Source organism: Manis javanica, chromosome 14 (assembly GCF_040802235.1).
Source record: "Manis javanica isolate MJ-LG chromosome 14, MJ_LKY, whole genome shotgun sequence".
NCBI lineage: Eukaryota > Metazoa > Chordata > Mammalia > Pholidota > Manidae > Manis > Manis javanica.
Window position 1 is genome coordinate 20,447,110 of NC_133169.1, and position 18,223 is coordinate 20,465,332.

Below are 18,223 nucleotides of genomic sequence, written 5' to 3' on the forward strand. Positions count from 1 at the left end.
ACCCCACCAAAAAAGAAAATTACAGACCAATATCCCTGATGAACGTAGATGCAAAAATACTCAATAAAATATTAGCAAACAGAATTCAACAGTATATCAAAAGGATCATACACCATGACCAAGTGGGGTTCATCCCAGGGATGCAAGGATGGTACAACATTCGAAAATCCATCAACATCATCCACCACATCAACAAAAAGAAAGACAAAAACCACATGATCATCTCCATAGATGCTGAAAAAGCATTTGACAAAATTCAACATCCATTCATGATAAAAACTCTCAGCAAAATGGGAATAGAGGGCAAGTACCTCAACATAATAAAGGCCATATATGATAAACCCACAGCCAGCATTATACTGAACAGCGAGAAGCTGAAAGCATTTCCACTGAGATCGGGAACCAGACAGGGATGCCCACTCTCCCCACTGTTATTTAACATAGTACTGGAGGTCCTAGCCATGGCAATCAGACAAAACAAAGAAATACAAGGAATCCAGATTGGTAAAGAAGAAGTTAAACTGTCACTATTTGCAGATGATATGATACTGTACATAAAAAACCCTAAAGACTCCACTCCAAAACTACTAGAACTGATATCGGAATACAGCAAAGTTGCAGGATACAAAATCAACACACAGAAATCTGTAGCTTTCCTATACACTAACAACGAATCAATAGAAAGAGAAATCAGGAAAACAATTCCATTCACCATTGCATCAAAAAGAATAAAATACCTAGGAATAAACCTAACCAAGGAAGTGAAAGACTTATACTCTGAAAACTACAAGACACTCTTAAGAGAAATTAAAGGGGACACTAATAAATGGAAACTCATCCCATGCTCATGGCTAGGAAGAATTAATATCGTCAAAATGGCCATCCTGCCGAAAGCAATATACACATTTGATGCAATCCCTCTCAAATTACCAGCAACATTCTTCAATGAATTGGAACAAATAATTCAAAAATTCATATGGAAACACCAAAGACCCCGAATAGCCAAAGCAATCCTGAAAAAGAAGAATAAAGTAGGGGGGATCTCACTCCCCAACTTCAAGCTCTACTACAAAGCCATAGTAATCAAGACAATTTGGTACTGGCACAAGAACAGAGCCACAGACCAGTGGAACAGATTAGAGACCCCAGAAATTAACCCAAACATATATGGTCAATTAATATTTGATAAAGGAGCCATGGACATACAATGGCAAAATGACAGTCTCTTCAACAGATGGTGCTGGCAAAACTGGACAGCTACATGTAGGAGAATGAAACTGGACCATTGTCTAACCCCATATACAAAGGTAAACTCAAAATGGATCAAAGACCTGAATGTAAGTCACGAAACCATTAAACTCTTGGAAAAAAACATAGGCAAAATCCTCTTAGACATAAACATGAGTGATCTCTTCTTGAACATATCTCCCCGGGCTAGGAAAACAACAGCAAAAGTGAGCAAGTGGGACTACATTAAGCTGAAAACCTTCTGTACAGCGAAAGACACCATCAATAGAACAAAAAGGAACCCTACAGTATGGGAGAATATATTTGAAAATGACAGATCTGATAAAGGCTTGACGTCCAGAATATATAAAGAGCTCACACGCCTCAACAAACAAAAAACAAATAACCCAATTAAAAAATGGGCAGAGGAACTGAACAGACAGTTCTCCAAAAAAGAAATACAGATGGCCAAGAGACACATGAAAAGATGCTCCACATCGCTAATTATCAGAGAAATGCAAATTAAAACTACAATGAGGTATCACCTCACACCAGTAAGGATAGCTGCCATCCAAAAGACAAACAACAACAAATGTTGGCGAGGCTGTGGAGAAAGGGGAACCCTCCTACACTGCTGGTGGGAATGTAAATTAGTTCAACCATTGTGGAAAGCAGTATGGAGGTGCATCAAAATGCTCAAAACAGACCTACCATTTGACCCAGGAATTCCACTCCTAGGAATTTACCCTAAGAACGCAGCAATCAAGTTTGAGAAAGACAGATGCACTCCTATGTTTATCGCAGCACTATTTACAATAGCCAAGAATTGGAAGCAACCTAAATGTCCATCTGTAGATGAATGGATAAAGAAGATGTGGTACATATACACAATGGAATACTACTCAGCCATAAGAAGTGGAAAAATCCAACAATTTGCAGCAACATGGATGGAGCTGGAGAGTATTATGCTCAGTGAAATAAGCCAAGCGGAGAAAGAGAAATACCAAATGATTTCACTCATCTGAGGAGTATAGGAACAAAGGAAAAACTGAAGGAACAAAACAGCAGCAGAATTACAGAACCCAAAAATGGACTAACAGGTACCAAAGGGAATGGAACTGGGGAGGATGGGTGGGCAGGGAGGGATAAGGGGGGGGAAGAAGAAGGGGGGTATTAAGATTAGCATGCATGGGGGGGAGGGAGCAAGGGGAGGGTGGGCTGCACAACACAGAGAGGACAAGTAGTGACTCTACAACATTTTGCTAAGCTGATGGACAGTAACCGTAATGTGGTTGTTAGGGGGGACCTGATATAGGGGAGAGCATAGTAAACATAGTATTCTTCAGGTAAGTGTAGATTAAAAATTTAAAAAAAAAAAAAGAAAGAAAGAAAGAAAAGGGGGATTACTCCTTAACAGGATAAAACTATTGGTAAATCAAAGATCAACGCATGCTTTAAATATCCTTAATGTTGATCACTTAAAGGGTGTCAGATGATCAGCTATGGAGGTACTCTTTTCTGATAATATTCCTTTCTCTTAATTAAAAAAAAAAAAAAAAAGCAGTTACTGTGTGCTGACCTCCAATGAGTTCTGCACAGTGGTATAGAGGGCATGTCAAAGTGTGGGCAAAGGGTCTGTTTGTTTCTACGCAGAAGATCAAGGCCTAGCTTGGATACCCAGAAAATGAACTAAGATACGATATGAGGAGGAGCTTCCGGCATCAGCACTCTCTGGAGGACTCGTGCCGGGGGATGATCATCAAAAAGCCTCCACAGGGATCCGGACGATGCTGCGGTTGTGGCTGCATCCAGCCCACCATCTCCTGGACTTGCCATGAGAAGGAGGAGGGAGATGTCTAGGCTGGCATGTGCATACAGTGAGACAACGAATTTGACTGGATCTGTACTGTTGGAACTCAACCAGGAGTTGGGAGTGGTGCAAGTTGTAGCACCCCAAAATCTCATGACTATAGACTATCTATGGTTAAAAGAACATATGGAATGTGAACAGATCCCAGAAATGGGCTGCTTTAATTTGTCTGATGGTTCAAGTACAGTTGGAAAATATCCATCATATCATAGATAAATTTTCACAAATGCCTAGGGTGCCTAAATGGTTTTCTTGGCTTCACTGGAGATGGCTGGTAATTATAGATTTGCTTTGTTTATGTCACCGTATTCCTATTATGTCAATATGTGTGTGCAAATTAGTTAGTAGTTTAAAACCTATACATACTTAAGGTACTATACAAGAAGATATGTCAAAGAAATAATCAATCCTCCCAAGTTTCCTTCATATGCTACATCTATAGCTTTTCTTCTTCCTTCCTAATTACAAACTTTAAATAGAATTCGTGCCTCATATCGAATTTACCGAGTATCATAATTCCTCCAGGTGGTAAAGATACCTCGAGACAAGTGCTGGGCATAGAAGCCACAGGGCATAAATCTGCAAAGAAGTAAAAAGCTAACCTTTGCAAACAATATGGCTTCTCTCTCACTTACCAACTTTACATTTCCCTGTATGGCCCCGGAAGATGACTGGTTAGCCAGAGACGGGTAAGATTCCTCAAGGGAGGAACAACCTAAGACAGGCACAGTCGCAGGGGGGCCATCAGGTGAGAATTTGGGGATCAACAGAGGTGAGGCTCAGAACCTCACCCCCCCTGCTTTGAGAGAAATCTTCTGCATCCGTGGATGTCTTGCTGCCCTTGTCTAGCCTGGATTAATACTTAGTCCATAGGCACACACCTGATCATCTGATCATCTACATTTGCCTTCTTACAGCACTAAACTATGTTTTCTACCTTTATCTTGCATCTACCTACCACTTCAGCATTTTATTAAAAATAAAAATAATAATAATAATAGGAGAAATGTGGGATCAACATATAAATCAAGTACAAAAATCAAATGAATATTCATATTTGACCTGATGGTTTATAGGTCATATTGCATGATCAAAACCGAAAGTTTCTGTGATGACTGCCCTTGTACTGTTCACCATGTAAGAATTTATTCACTCTGTAAGAATTCGTTCACCATGTAAGAACTTGTTCGTTATGCTTCAGAAGATTGGAGACTGACGAGAATTAGGCTTGAGATGGATTAATGATTGTACATTGAGCATTGACCCCCCTATACTGAATTTTATTGTTGTTAACAACCATTTGATCAATAAATATGAGAGATGCCCTCTCAAAAAAAAAAAATAAATAAAAGAATGAATTCAGAGATAAGACTGAAATAAAATGTAGATTAAATCTTTTATCCTTACTTTTATAATGTACCTCATAACAGTGTAATAACAACAGTACCTTAATTCATAAAATTATTAGATTCTTATTATACCAAAATTTTTAAAAAGCATGGGAACATGAAGGGGAGAACAAAAATCACTTTTAATCTTAGCTCTGTGTCTTTAATCTTTATAACAGACACTCATGTTTGAATTTATATAATAGATAGTTGATAGATATTGCAGGATGCTGGTGAAGAGCAAACTTTATCCTGCCAAATTAGCTGCGTTTGAGGCCCAAGTATACTATTTACCAACTCTACAAGGACAAGTGGGCCACTTAACAACTATGTGTCTCGGTCTCTTCATTTGTAAACGTAGTATATAGGATTAGGGATGTTATGAAAATTGAACTTTTAAGTTTTACTACATTATTTTAAGTAATTCATTCATAGAACATTTGTTGAGGACTTCATACATGTCAGAAATGTTTACATAGTAAGGTTTAAAAAAAAAGTGAAATAAAAATCCCTAATCTATTTTTCACATTTTCTATCCAATTTAAACCATGATTCAAAGACAATCTTGGATTATGTCACCCTGTTTCTCATCCCATTCAACTCTTCCTGGACTAGTCTTCAGAAGAGTAAACAACATAATCAGTTTACCCTAGGCTGAAACTCTTAAGTCCATCATTCCATTCTTCATTTCAAGATGTGTGGGTGTGCATGTAGTTTAAATAAAGAAAATTAAAGGTCTGTCATGTTCTAACATCCAGATTAAGAAACCGAAAACTGTTTTCTTTAGATTTACCTTCTGTATGTCTTCTAATAGTTTAAGGACTTAGCACCAAAGGTCCCAGGATCCACTTTAAATCATACAAAATTATTCTAGTCTTTTCAAGCTCTGTTTTATCTATTTTGCCACTATTTTGAATTTCATGTGATTGGTTACCCTGTTTATAATATCCAAGAGTATAGTGTTTATTATTTTTGTATTTTATGCTTAATTACACTACATATTATACAATGCATTTTTCTTTATCTTCGGTTTATTCATTACTATAATGCATTTTGAAATTTTGATAGTTGTTTCTCTAGTTCATCTATCTTCAACAGCATAAGTATGTATACAGCATGTATACATAAAATATACTATCCATTCTGCTATTGGAGACTGATGTATAATTTTGTGGCTTTGCTATTCAAAAATGAAGCTATTGATGTAATGCTTTTTAAGTGCTATGCATGGCTCCACATATCAGGAATGTAAAATCAAAGTGAATGGATAGAATTTCCTACCCTCACAGAGATTACAGCACTCCTGAACCTCTTAAGATCTCCCAGTACACTTATGTAAGAATACTTTTATGATGTACACCCTGAGTGGATTTGCTGTATTGGACACTCTGACCTGCAGTGTCACTGACATATGGCAAGTTTTTGCATATGTGTAGTTTGGTTTCTCGAACTATATTCTGTGCTCCAGTGGTTTCTTTGTTTACTGTTCTACTACAGTCACTGTTTGAATTAAAAGATATTTACAATATAGTTAGATATCTGGTAATAATAATACCCTAAACTCAGGCAAGTGCAGCTCCTGCCTCAGGGGACCCTAATTCGGCAGTTTAGTCTCCTCCATGATTGGACCCATCAGGGCAGCAGTCACAGTTGGCAGGCCCATGGTCCGTCAGCGGGGTGGACAGCCAACCCTGTGGCTATCATCTTCCAAGTGCTGGACTTTACTGTGAATGAGCATCTTCCCAAGCTTCCCAGCAACATTTACATACAGGATTTCCAGGATTTTCAAATGAATCCCTTATTAAGAACCCAGCTTGGTAAGGGGATCTGAGGATGCTCGTGAACCATGCCTTTACTAAACAATCTCAAGCGGAAAAAGTGCATTTTTCCAGCTGATAGTGTGGATGCCGCTGCAGAAATCAGTCCACCTCTACAAGCACTCCTCTGTATGACTGGGATGCAGGGCTGCAGCATCTAGCTGTTGACCTGTCCACTATTTCATCCCAGGACAGACCAGCTACTCCCCAATCTTCTGCCTGACCCCCTGTCCCACTGTACTCACCAAATAGACTAACCGTACAGGTCAGAACCTTTAATTCCTCTCTTATTTGTCCTAGCTGGTGTGGCCCTGGGAAAGGGTGATGCTGTTCATGTCATATCAGAACAGGCTATGTAAGTTTAATACAAAACAACGAAAGAAAAGCAAATTGTGCCCATTATAAAACAAAAAAACAAACATACATAAATATATATATAAATAATATATTTATTATATATATTTCTGGTTAATTTGTCTGGTGTTTCCCAATTTAATAGTGTTAGATATGTCTCTCCTTCCCATGTTGACAGATAGCAACTGCGCTAGTTGGGATGAAGACAATTCTATAGGTAACTGTTGAACCACTGTTTTATAGTTGAAACAGATATATTGACAGTAACTGAACTAGTTGGGGTGAGGATTTAATAATATCAGTAACTACTGAACCACTGGGCTCTCTACACGTGGAACAAGTATAAGATTGTATATCAACTAAACTTCAATAAAAAAATAATAAGACTACTAAAAGAAAAGTTAGGTACCTCTACCCTGTTACCCATAGGATAAAATCAAATGGGACAAAAGTACATGAGAGCTGTTTAGTTACAGTCAATTTTAATTTTGTTGGGAACTGACCACTCTTTTAATGTCTGAATAAGTCAAATAACAAAGAAAAAATAAAGTAACAATGTCCATATTTTTTGTAATAATATTATGAATAATATCTATTCAGAAGACAATTTTTTAAAATATATAAATATTTTAAAATATCATGTATATATATATATATATATATTTAATATTATTATGGGAACTTCAGATGTCTTACTCTAAAAATTTCTCTTTAGAGATCAACTTGCCAAAATTATCCTCTCCTCTTTGAAGCCTACATGAAATGTTGTTTCTCTTCCTATAATTCCCTGTGTAGTATGTCCCATAAATAATTCTACTTCTCAATGTTTCACTATGTGAACAGAGCAGTGATCCAGCAACATTAGGCCTGTCAAAACAATTTAAGACTTAGACATTTCCTTCTAAGACATTGACTATTTGTTTTCTTTTTAACCCATAGAAAATAGCATCAGAGACTATGGGAATTTTTTGTGGTTTTATGTTTTTGAATGAAAGGAATGTATGCCAGTTTACATGGAGTACCAATTTAGAATGCCTTTTAGTTCTATCTTTTCAAATAAGACTCTTAACTCACAGTCTTTCTTTTATACCAAAGCTCTCCAACTGCTACATGAAAGCTCAGGTATAGCCTTCAAACACAATATTTCAATTTTCTTCACTACCAGAAAATGGAATTTTAAAGTTGACAAAGTCTAAGCAAAGGTAATTCTTGAAAATACACCAATTTTTGTCTGACTTTGTTATGCTACTGTTTTCAGGTGTTGTGTGTTGTATAGAGATTAAAATGAAGAATTTCATTTCCATTCTCCAAATCTCTGTAGTGTAGTTGTCTACACAATCTCAGCTAAAGTACAATAGAATGTTAGAAAGATTAATGAAAAAGAAACTATTACAGTGACCCAGTGTCTTCAAGAAAGAAAAGTTAATGAAAGACAATAATAACCTTTGCTTATCATTGATCAAAAACAGAGATGACCCAGCTTAAAAAATGAAAATTCAACTTGTAGAGAAAAGAATTATTATCCAAGGTCACAATTTGATTTCTGAAATTAAAGTATATTTAGGGTGGCACACATCCTCCTGTTGTGAATAACAATTTAACTATTGTGACTAAAGTATTAAAGTCATTGCTACATATTGAATTTGTTTCATAAAATTTTATTTAATTAAAAAAATTCTATATTGAGGTACTTACAATGACATACACAAATCTCAGAGTACAACTTGCTGAATTTTGACATGTGTATACACTTATGTAACCATCATAGTCGTCTTACATATTGAATTTCTTTTCATCTTTATTAGAAAAAAATGGGATTGGTGAGAATGACTTAGAAAAAACCTGGATTAATTATATAACTTAAAGAATTTGATTTACAAGTATATGATGTCAAATTCTCACTTCAGCAAAATATATCTACATTTACAAGAGCTGTTTATTTGCAACTGTGATCAGACAAATTTTTGGAACATAAGAATATCATTCAATAAATTTTCAAATTATACTTTGTCATCATTTTAGTATATTATGTCAGAGTTCATGATATATGCATTATTTAATTTCTTATGATAAACTCTGGAGGGCAATGTTTTAACTGATTTCATATCAGCAAAAGTAAATTTTGAGCGTAGGGAAGGTGGGTCATGTTTTAGATTAAGAAAACTTTCTTGTTCTTGACACACACTTTCTTTTGATTGTGGATTAATTAATCCACATTTTTCTGTGTACTCTGAGGGAGAAATCTTGTCCTATGTGACCACTAGTTTGTCTGTATTTTAATACATACACAAAAGATTGAACACACTCAAATATATCTTAAATGGATGAATTTATCAATTACAATACATTGCACCATTATAAGTAGAGATAAATTTAATCAAGATCAATAGGGGACTTTTTTCTCTTGTTACTGTGTACTTAATACCTTTACAGAATAGAAAATATGAATTTTTATCCTTTAATCTTGCATAAAAATATCAAGGAGAACTCAGGTCTCTGTTTTGTTTCTCAATTCTTCATTAAAATTAGGATGAGCAAAGTCTTCCATTGGTAGCTATAATCTAAGAAATAACATTTACAACTTTGTTCTTTTAAGGGTGATGTAGTCAGATACAATGGGAAAGGAGGAGGTTTATCGACTTTTTTGTAAAAATGGTAAGAAAAATAACATTTGTTTTAGTTTATGATAGAATATCATTTCATCAGAGAACATTTAAAGTTCACATTTTAATGTTTTTTCTTGTAACATCCAGTATTTTTAATTAATAAGGTTAAATGTACAGGATCTTGAAGGTTATTCAAAAGAAAATTAACTTGTTTTTGAATGTCATTTCTCCAAAGTGAATATAACTAAAAAGAAAATTTTAATCTCAATAATATCATCGATGGAGAGATATAATTAAAACAAATACTTTGTCCTTTTCTTTTAGCTGAACATAGCCTTTGGGATAAAGTAGAAATATGGTTTTACTCCTTAATCATATGAAATAACATTACATAAATGTTCATGCAATTGTTTAATTATATAAAGTATCTTTGCTATTTCAAATTAATAAGACATTTCATCTTGCTAACTACAGACAATAAATCTTTAGTGAATTAGAACCAACATTTGCTCACTCAGGAAGATCTTACTGACAATTTAATTTACTTTAAAGAAGCATAGTTTTTTCATTAACCTTTAGTCAGTTCTGAATAATATCTACTGAGCTATGTTAATTAATTTTTTTCAAATATTCCACATTACTGAAATGGTTTTTATTAGACCATTAAGTGTGATGAACTTTACAATTGTATGATGTATTTTTTAAAATGAAATGAGGACTTTTATTTTTACTGTAAATCAATGATTTTCTAATATTAAAACAGCTAATTGTTCAACAAGCAAAAATCTATTCTATAGCCATACTCATAGATAGACACACTATAATAAATGTAACTGCTACACTTTTTGTATTTTTCACTTATATTTGAAACTTTTCTATTATTTGTCAAAGATGACAATAAAGAGGACACCTTAGGTGTATAGCTCCACATACATTGCTTGGGAATTGGGAGATACAGGATGTAACATTCATTTAAAACTGTACAATATACATCAAATTATTCATAAAAGACATTAAGAAAACAATCACTTTTACAATAGCATTATGAGGAATAAAATACTTAGGGGCAAATTTAGCCAAAGAGGTGAAAACTCTGCATACTGAAAACTATAGCATTCTAAGGAAAGAAATTTAAGAACTGATAGTTGGAAGTTAATATGTTCAAGATTGTAAGATGATATTGTTAAAATTCCAATACTATCCAAAGTGATCCAAAGATTCAATGTAATCTCTATGGAAATTCCAATGAAATTTTCACAGAAATAGGAAAAACAATCTAAGAATTCATGTGGAACCACAAGACTACAAATGGCAAAAACAATCATGAGAAAGAAGAACAAAGCTTGGGGCATAATACTTTCTGGTTTTTCAACTATACAAAGCTGTAGTAATCAAAACAGCATGGTACTAGCATAAAAACAGACATTATAAATCAGTGCAACAGAATTTTTTCTGAATGTTCTAAAAGAGAACCTAGAAATGAACAGTCAACTGATCCTTGACAAAGGTGCCAAGTACACACATGAGGAAAGAACAGTCTATTCACTAACTGGTGCAGGGAAAACACTATATCCAGATGAGAAGAATGAATTTGGATCCTAGTCTCACACCATATACAAAAATAAGCTCAAAATGGATTAATGATAAAAGTTTAATACAAGAAATAATAAAAGTCCTAGAAAAGGACATTGGGAAAATGTAGTCATTTTTCCATGTAAATTATTTTTCATCATTTTTGTTATAGTTAGTGTACATGCTTCCATTTTTATTTTACTTTATAATCAGAGACATTGTAGTTCTTTTAACAAAGTAGTTCTAAACAATTGAATGTTTAATCATAAATATAGGGGCATCATTTTGTGAGTGTGGGAATTTATTTCAGAGTTAAAAAATACACTAAGTTTAGAAATATTTTGAGAATAATTCTAATTCTACTATTGAAGCATGATTTGTGTTGCCTATTTTTAGTTGCACAGCCTTTTGTTTAGAAGTGCTTAATGACCATATATCATGAGCAATTATTATGCATTGTAGGATGAATTGTTGTAGGTAACTTAAAACTGACTCGGTCGAGATTCTCCACTATGAGGGCTTAACAAATAATAAAGACATAAGCATTAGTAAATATATTACATATGCAAATGAATGGCATAAAATTGACAAAGATTAATTAAAAAACTGTAAAATATGGGCTTTGTTAGTGAGAGTTCATGTAGATAATAAAAAATGAAAGAGAGAATATCATCGGTTTGCACCTTGTAATTCAGATAGGATTTGAACAAGTGTTGATCAGAGGAGATTATGGGCTATAGGAAGTTAGAAATGCTGGAAGATAGAATAAGTAAAGATTATTTAAAAAATATTAGATTTAGGTGAGGAAATATGGTATAACCTAATAATTCAAAGATGCTTAAATATTAGAGTCATGCATGGCTTTGAACAAATTCACAATCGATTTAGATTTGGAAAATGAGGAACAATTAAAACATGTCAATTGAGTGACTGCTTTGTTCCAAACATTTTACAAGGTTCAGGGTTTAGACTGATGAATGAAAAAAAGTCCATACTTTCAAGGGTTGGAAATCAAAAATGTGAGCTAAGGAAGCAAATTCCCAATTACAAACAGCAGGATAAATTTTATACAATAATTAGGTACTAGATGCTAAGGAACCATAGAAGTAAGTGCATACCTCTCAAGTAAGGCTTAAAAGTATGTGGTTATATGCTATTTTCTATTTTTATTAATTTTGCAAGCTATAATTTGTATTCAATACTAAATTTTTAAAACCATTGGTATTTGGAACTTATGCTACTTAAAAGTATATTTTGGAGAGTCAGTATATAACAACTGTTCAGTGTATGTCAGGAATGTTAATGACATTATAGAAGACATAGCTGAGACAGGAAGTTGGGAAAGGAAAGTGGTGTGGGGTTGGAGAATATTTAGTGCATTCTAAAGAATATTAAACATAGCTGAAGTAAATGAGATCTGTACATTTATCCCTTCTTGCTGTCCTGTAGTAATTCATTTTATTTATTAATTAGTTCAACCATTTACCCATGCATACACACGCAGATTTAAATGTGTATATACATAAGTGGGTGTGCATGTGTGTAACCATGCTGACACCCATGCATATGTAATATTCCAATCAGACATTAGTAAATATTAATTTATTCATGCATTCAACCAATCATTCATTTTTAGAGCTCATATCTTTGTATAAAAGGGCTTTATTTGTATACTATTTTTAAATTTTTTAATTAAGGTATGAATGACAAATGAAATTGTATACTTTTAGGATGTACAATGTGATGATTTAATATATGTATACACTGTGAAATAATTATCACAATCAAGTAAATTAACATGTCCATCACCTCACAGTTGCCATTTTTGTTTATGGTGAGAACTCTTAAGCTTTACCCTCAGAAAATCTCAAGTATACAATACATATTATTAACTATAATTATCATTCTGTACACTAACTCCCCAGAACTTACTCATTTTATAACAGAAATTTTGTACCATTTGACCAATATCTATATCTCCCCTACCTCCCATCCCCAGAAACTCTGATTATATGATTTCAATCTTTTAGAATCCAAGTGAGATCCTATAGTATGTGTCTTTCTCTGTGTGACTTAATTTAACATAATGTCCTCCAGATTCATTTACATTGCTGCCAATGACAGGATTTCCTTAATTTTTATGGCTAAAAAATGTTCCATTGCACACATACCATCTTTATATTGTCCTTCCTTCTGTTAACTTGAGACTCACTTTGGTCTTATACCAGTGCCTTGAGTTGTAAACTTAGGTTGTTTGAGATCTTTGTTTTTCTTAATGTAGGTGTCTGTCACGATAAGCTTCCTTCTTAGTTTTGCTTTTGCTGCATCCCATATATTCTCATATGTTGTATTTCCATATTTGTCTCAAAAAACTTTTTTATTTTTCTTTTGATTTCTTTCATGACACATTAGTTGTTCAGGAACGTGTTATTCATTTCCATATGTTTATGAATTTTTCAGTTTTCTTTCTATTATTGCTTTCTAATTTCATACCATTATGGCCAGAAAAGACACTTGATATGATTTCAAGCTTCTTAAATTTGTTAAAGACTCATTCTGTAGCCTAAAATATATGATCTGTCCTTGAGAATCCCCCATGTGTGATAAATATTATGTATTCTGCTACTGTTGAATAAAATGTTCTATATGCTTGTAGGTCCATTAGGTCTATAATGTTATTCGTCTGCTGTGTACTTATTGATTTTGTCTGGATGACCTATCTACTGATAAAAGTGGGATAATGAATTCCCCTAATATTAATGTATTGTTGTCTTAGCATACTTTTGTTTCAGCTTGAAGAGCTCCCTTTAGCATTTCTTGTAAGGCAGGTCTAGTAGCAATGAATTTTGTTTAACTAAGAATGTCCTTATTGTTCCATAATTTCTGAAGGACAAATTTGCTAGGTATAGTATTCTTGGTGGAAATTTTCCTTTTTCATTTCAACACTTTAAATATATCTCTCCTGCCCTACATTGCTTTCACTGAGAAATCTGCTTACAGCCTTATGAAGGTTCCTTTTTGTATGTGACAAGTTTTTTTTCCTTTCTGCTGCTTTAAAATTGTTTGTCTTAGATTTTAGAGAGTTTTGTTATAATATCTCATAGAGAATGTATTTTGGGGTTAAATATTTTTGGGTACTTATGAACTTCATGAACTTCAATGCCTAAAATTCTCCCCATAATTGGAAAATTCTTGGCCACTATTTCTTTAAATAAGTTATCTGCTCTTTATTCTCTCTTTTCTTATTTTGTGACTCTAATAATGTGTGCATTATTTCTTCTGCTGGTTTCCTATAATTCATGTAGGCCTTTTTTCACTCTTTTTCATTCTTTTTCCTTTGTTCTTATATTATTGGATAATTTCAAATGACTTGTCTTCACTAATACTTTCTTCTACTTGTTGAAGTGTGTCGTTGATACATCTTACTGAATTTTTCATTATTTTATTGTATTCTATAGCTCCAGAATTTCTGTATTTTTAAAATGATTTCAACTTCTCATTTATTCATGTATTGTTTTCCAAATTTTGTTGAATTGTATTTCTGTGTTTTCTTGTATTTCACCAAGCTTCCTTGAAACAATATTTTGATTATTTTATTGGGAAATTATAGATCTCCCTTTCTTTGGCATTGGTTACTAGAAAAACATTATATTCCTTTGGAGGTGTCATATTTCCTGAGTTTTTAACTGTTTCTTGAAGTACTGCATTGCTATCTTCACATCTGAAAAAAAACTGTCAACATCTGACCATCTTTTTTATTTTTTTATTTATTTTGATATCATTAATATACACTTACATGAGCAACATTGTGGTTACTAGACTCCTCCCACTATCAAGTGCTCCCCACGTACCCCATCACAGTCACTGGCCATCAGCATAGTAAGATGCTGTAGAATCATTACGTGTCTTCTCTGTGCTATACAGCCTTCGTTGTGACCCCCCTACATTATGTGTGCTAATCGTAATGCCCCCTTTTCCCCTTATCCTTCCCTTTACTGACTGGTTTTAGGAGACAAATACCTTCTGTCAACCCTGCTAGGGTTTCTGAGGCCTTCTCAGACCCTTTCTGTGGATGTGTCTGCTCCATACTACTTTTCCTTTCTTGGAGGAAAGTTCTTAGGAGTGTATGCCTTCTCTCAATCCTGCGAAGCCAGGCTGAGTGCTGACAGCTGCCTGTTCGTTTCCCCTAGGGTGATGCTGAATGCTCAGGTTTGTGTTTTCTCCCAGTCCTTCAGACGCAGGCCAGTTTTCTGTGCATGTTCACCAGCCATCTACAAAGGTTTGCACCCTCAGGGGTGGCTTCCTAATGGGATTTGAGAAGCACTTAGAATCTGCAACTGTTCTCCCAGCCCTCTTCACACCCCAGTTATATAGTACACCTAGTATTCTGGGTGAGGTGAGAAAGAAGTGGGCCTCTTTGGCAGTGTTCCACGTAGCTGGGTAAGTAAGGCACTTACTTACTTTGTCCTGTGGAAGAAATTATGGGAAGAAGAGGTCTCCTCTGGCACTGTGGTACCTTGAGGGTAAAGGGTACTGTGGATAAAGTGAAACTATTCTTCCTATCCCTTTCAATGCATCAAACTTATATTTTTTTCTTCTCCACTGTGCTAGAATGCCTCTGTTGCACTCTCAGACTTCCACAAAGACACCCTTGTCTGTGGGTAAATGTAAAAAATCAGTATTCTCTAGGGGGAAGGTGGTAAAAATCTCCTGTTTTGCTTTTGTGCTAGCCTTCTCTATGGTTCCTGTTTCTTTAATTATACTCAATTTGTTCATGTCCTGTTTTCCTGACTTTGTTTAGTTGTCTCCATGTTCCCTTACATCTCATCGAGTTTCTTTAAGCTGGTTATTTTGCATTTTTTGTGAAGCAATTTGTAGATCTGTATCTCCTTGCAGTCAGTTACTTAGAAGAAGACATGGCTATTTCCAGATCCGTAGATGGGACCACAGTCAGCGACTTTACCTCGTGGGTACGCAACTGCCTTCTCCAAATAGCCTTCCTTGGGCTAGGGTTCTACCAGGTTTTCACAGTCCCCTGACTTGATTCCCAAGCTCCCACAAAGTCACTTTTGTCCGTGGATATCTGCCAAATTATTGTTGCTGTAGAGAGGTATAACAGAGCACCACCTATTTTACCATCGGGCTGATGTCCTTCTTTACCAAAGGGTTCTAAAAGTTCCCATTATGTACTGAAGAGTTTTTGGAGGTCCGTTAGAAACAGGATCTTCCAGGAAGGAGCTAAAGAGTCTGACTGGCTGTATAGATAAATAAATACATGAATACATGTATTATAAATGCCAAATATTACCATTAAAACATGCACAAACTTACAGAGGACCAAAAAGGGGAAAAACTATACATAAAAATATATATACAAGTTATCTGAAATTTATGTAATAACACTTTATATTATTGTTTGATATATGTTTAAATGAAATATAAACTATAATTTACCTAGTATCATAAATACTGTATTTATTCATTTCTGTTTGCAGTAAATTTTAATATAGCTATAATTACCTTGTTCTTCACACAAATTTTTGTATTTTAAAAATTCTTAAGTAAATTTACACGTACAAATAATATGAAGATTATACAGAGTTCCCATATATCTTGCATCCAGCTTCCCATATTGTTAACCTCTTACATTAGTAGGGTATTTTTGTTCCAATTAATAAACCAATGTTGATATAGTATTAACTACAGTCAATCCTTTACTTACATTCCTTAATTTAAGTTTTTACACTTGATGTCTTTTTTTTTGTGATAGGATCCTATTCAGGATACCACATTTATATATATCTACCATGTCTCCTTCGGCTTCTTAATCGTCTCTTAGACTTTTCTTAATTTTGATGACTTTAAAAATATAGTGGTCATATATCTGAAAAATGTCCCTTAACTGTTTTTGTTGTTATTGTTGTCATTGTTGCTTTTCTTATGATTCAACTGGATTATATGTGTTTGGCTGAAGACCACAGATGTAACTTGTCATCTTTACCACGGTATATCAATGGCACATACTATCAACATGGCTTGTTACTGTTGATGTCTACCTTGATCCACTGGTTGATGTAGTATGTGTAATCTTTCTCCAGACTTCCCTGCCCCATTCATGCTGTATTCTTTGGAAGGCTGTCACTATTCACAGACCAAATTAAGGAGTGTGAGATTTTGTTTTCAATCACTTAAGGAAGAGAATCTGCATAACAATTCTTTTCCCAGGAGATTTGCCTATTCTTTACTTTAATTTATTTACTCAATGATACATTTATAGTAATAGGGCAATTTAGATATTTACTTTAACATCCAATATTTATTTTAATATTGATTTAAAATTTAATACAAATTAATTCATGGTGCTTGCTTCAACAGCGTATATTACAATTAAAAAATGGTAATTCATTCGTTTTATTGCTTAAATTGTTCCACCTTTGGCCATTGGTATCTTTTCCAATCAGCTCCTGTGCTAAAAGCCTCTATAAATGTGATTTTCTTTCAGCATTTCCTTACTTTCTGGCACCGCCTGTTAGTCCAGGTTCATCTAGTATAATTCCTGCTGTAGCCTTTCATTGCTCTGAGGAGATTTGCTTTCCTTTTCTGGAGAGTGTTAGATATCAAGATCTGAGCGCTAGTTGTGCTCATTGCTACTGGAATGTGGATACTTCTAGGACCTCTCCACTAACAGTAAGAAAAAACATGTGTGTATACAAGTATATGCCCATATCTGTAAATATTCCTATATGAATCTATAGGTATCTGTACTGAGCAAATATGAGTTTGATGTCCCAACTAATCCATCACCGCACATGCCACTCCACCTCCTCCTTTGCTTGTTTATAATCTCTCACTCCAACAATGAAAACCTCATTTCCACTATCTGTCATACATTTACTTAGTTGTGTGATTTGAGTATACATGCATAACAGTATTAGAACTGTTAACCAATACTTCTGTGGGAAACAACTGTATCAGCTAGAGTTACATACTGACATAAATCTTAGTTTGTCTATAGTCTTACAGACTTCATTCATTTCTAAAGTTACTGAGGTCAGCACAATTTACTTCTACCCCCTTCAGTGAAGTTATTCTGTATATTTGTAATATAATTATATTGTTTGTCCACAATTTGAATTCCATCTTCTTACCCCCTAACCTCCAAAATGAGTTTTTAAATTTGCACATATTAAGGTTCAGTCTTTGCAAAGTTCTATGGGTTTGATCAAGTACATCATGTCATGTACCCACCATTGCAGCATAACACACAATGATTTCACCAGCCTAAAGCAATCCTTCCCATGTTTCACCTTCAACACTACTCTCCTTCTCTAGCAACCAGTAACTGCTTTACTTTTTAAGTTTTGTCTTTTCCAGAATGTCATATAATTG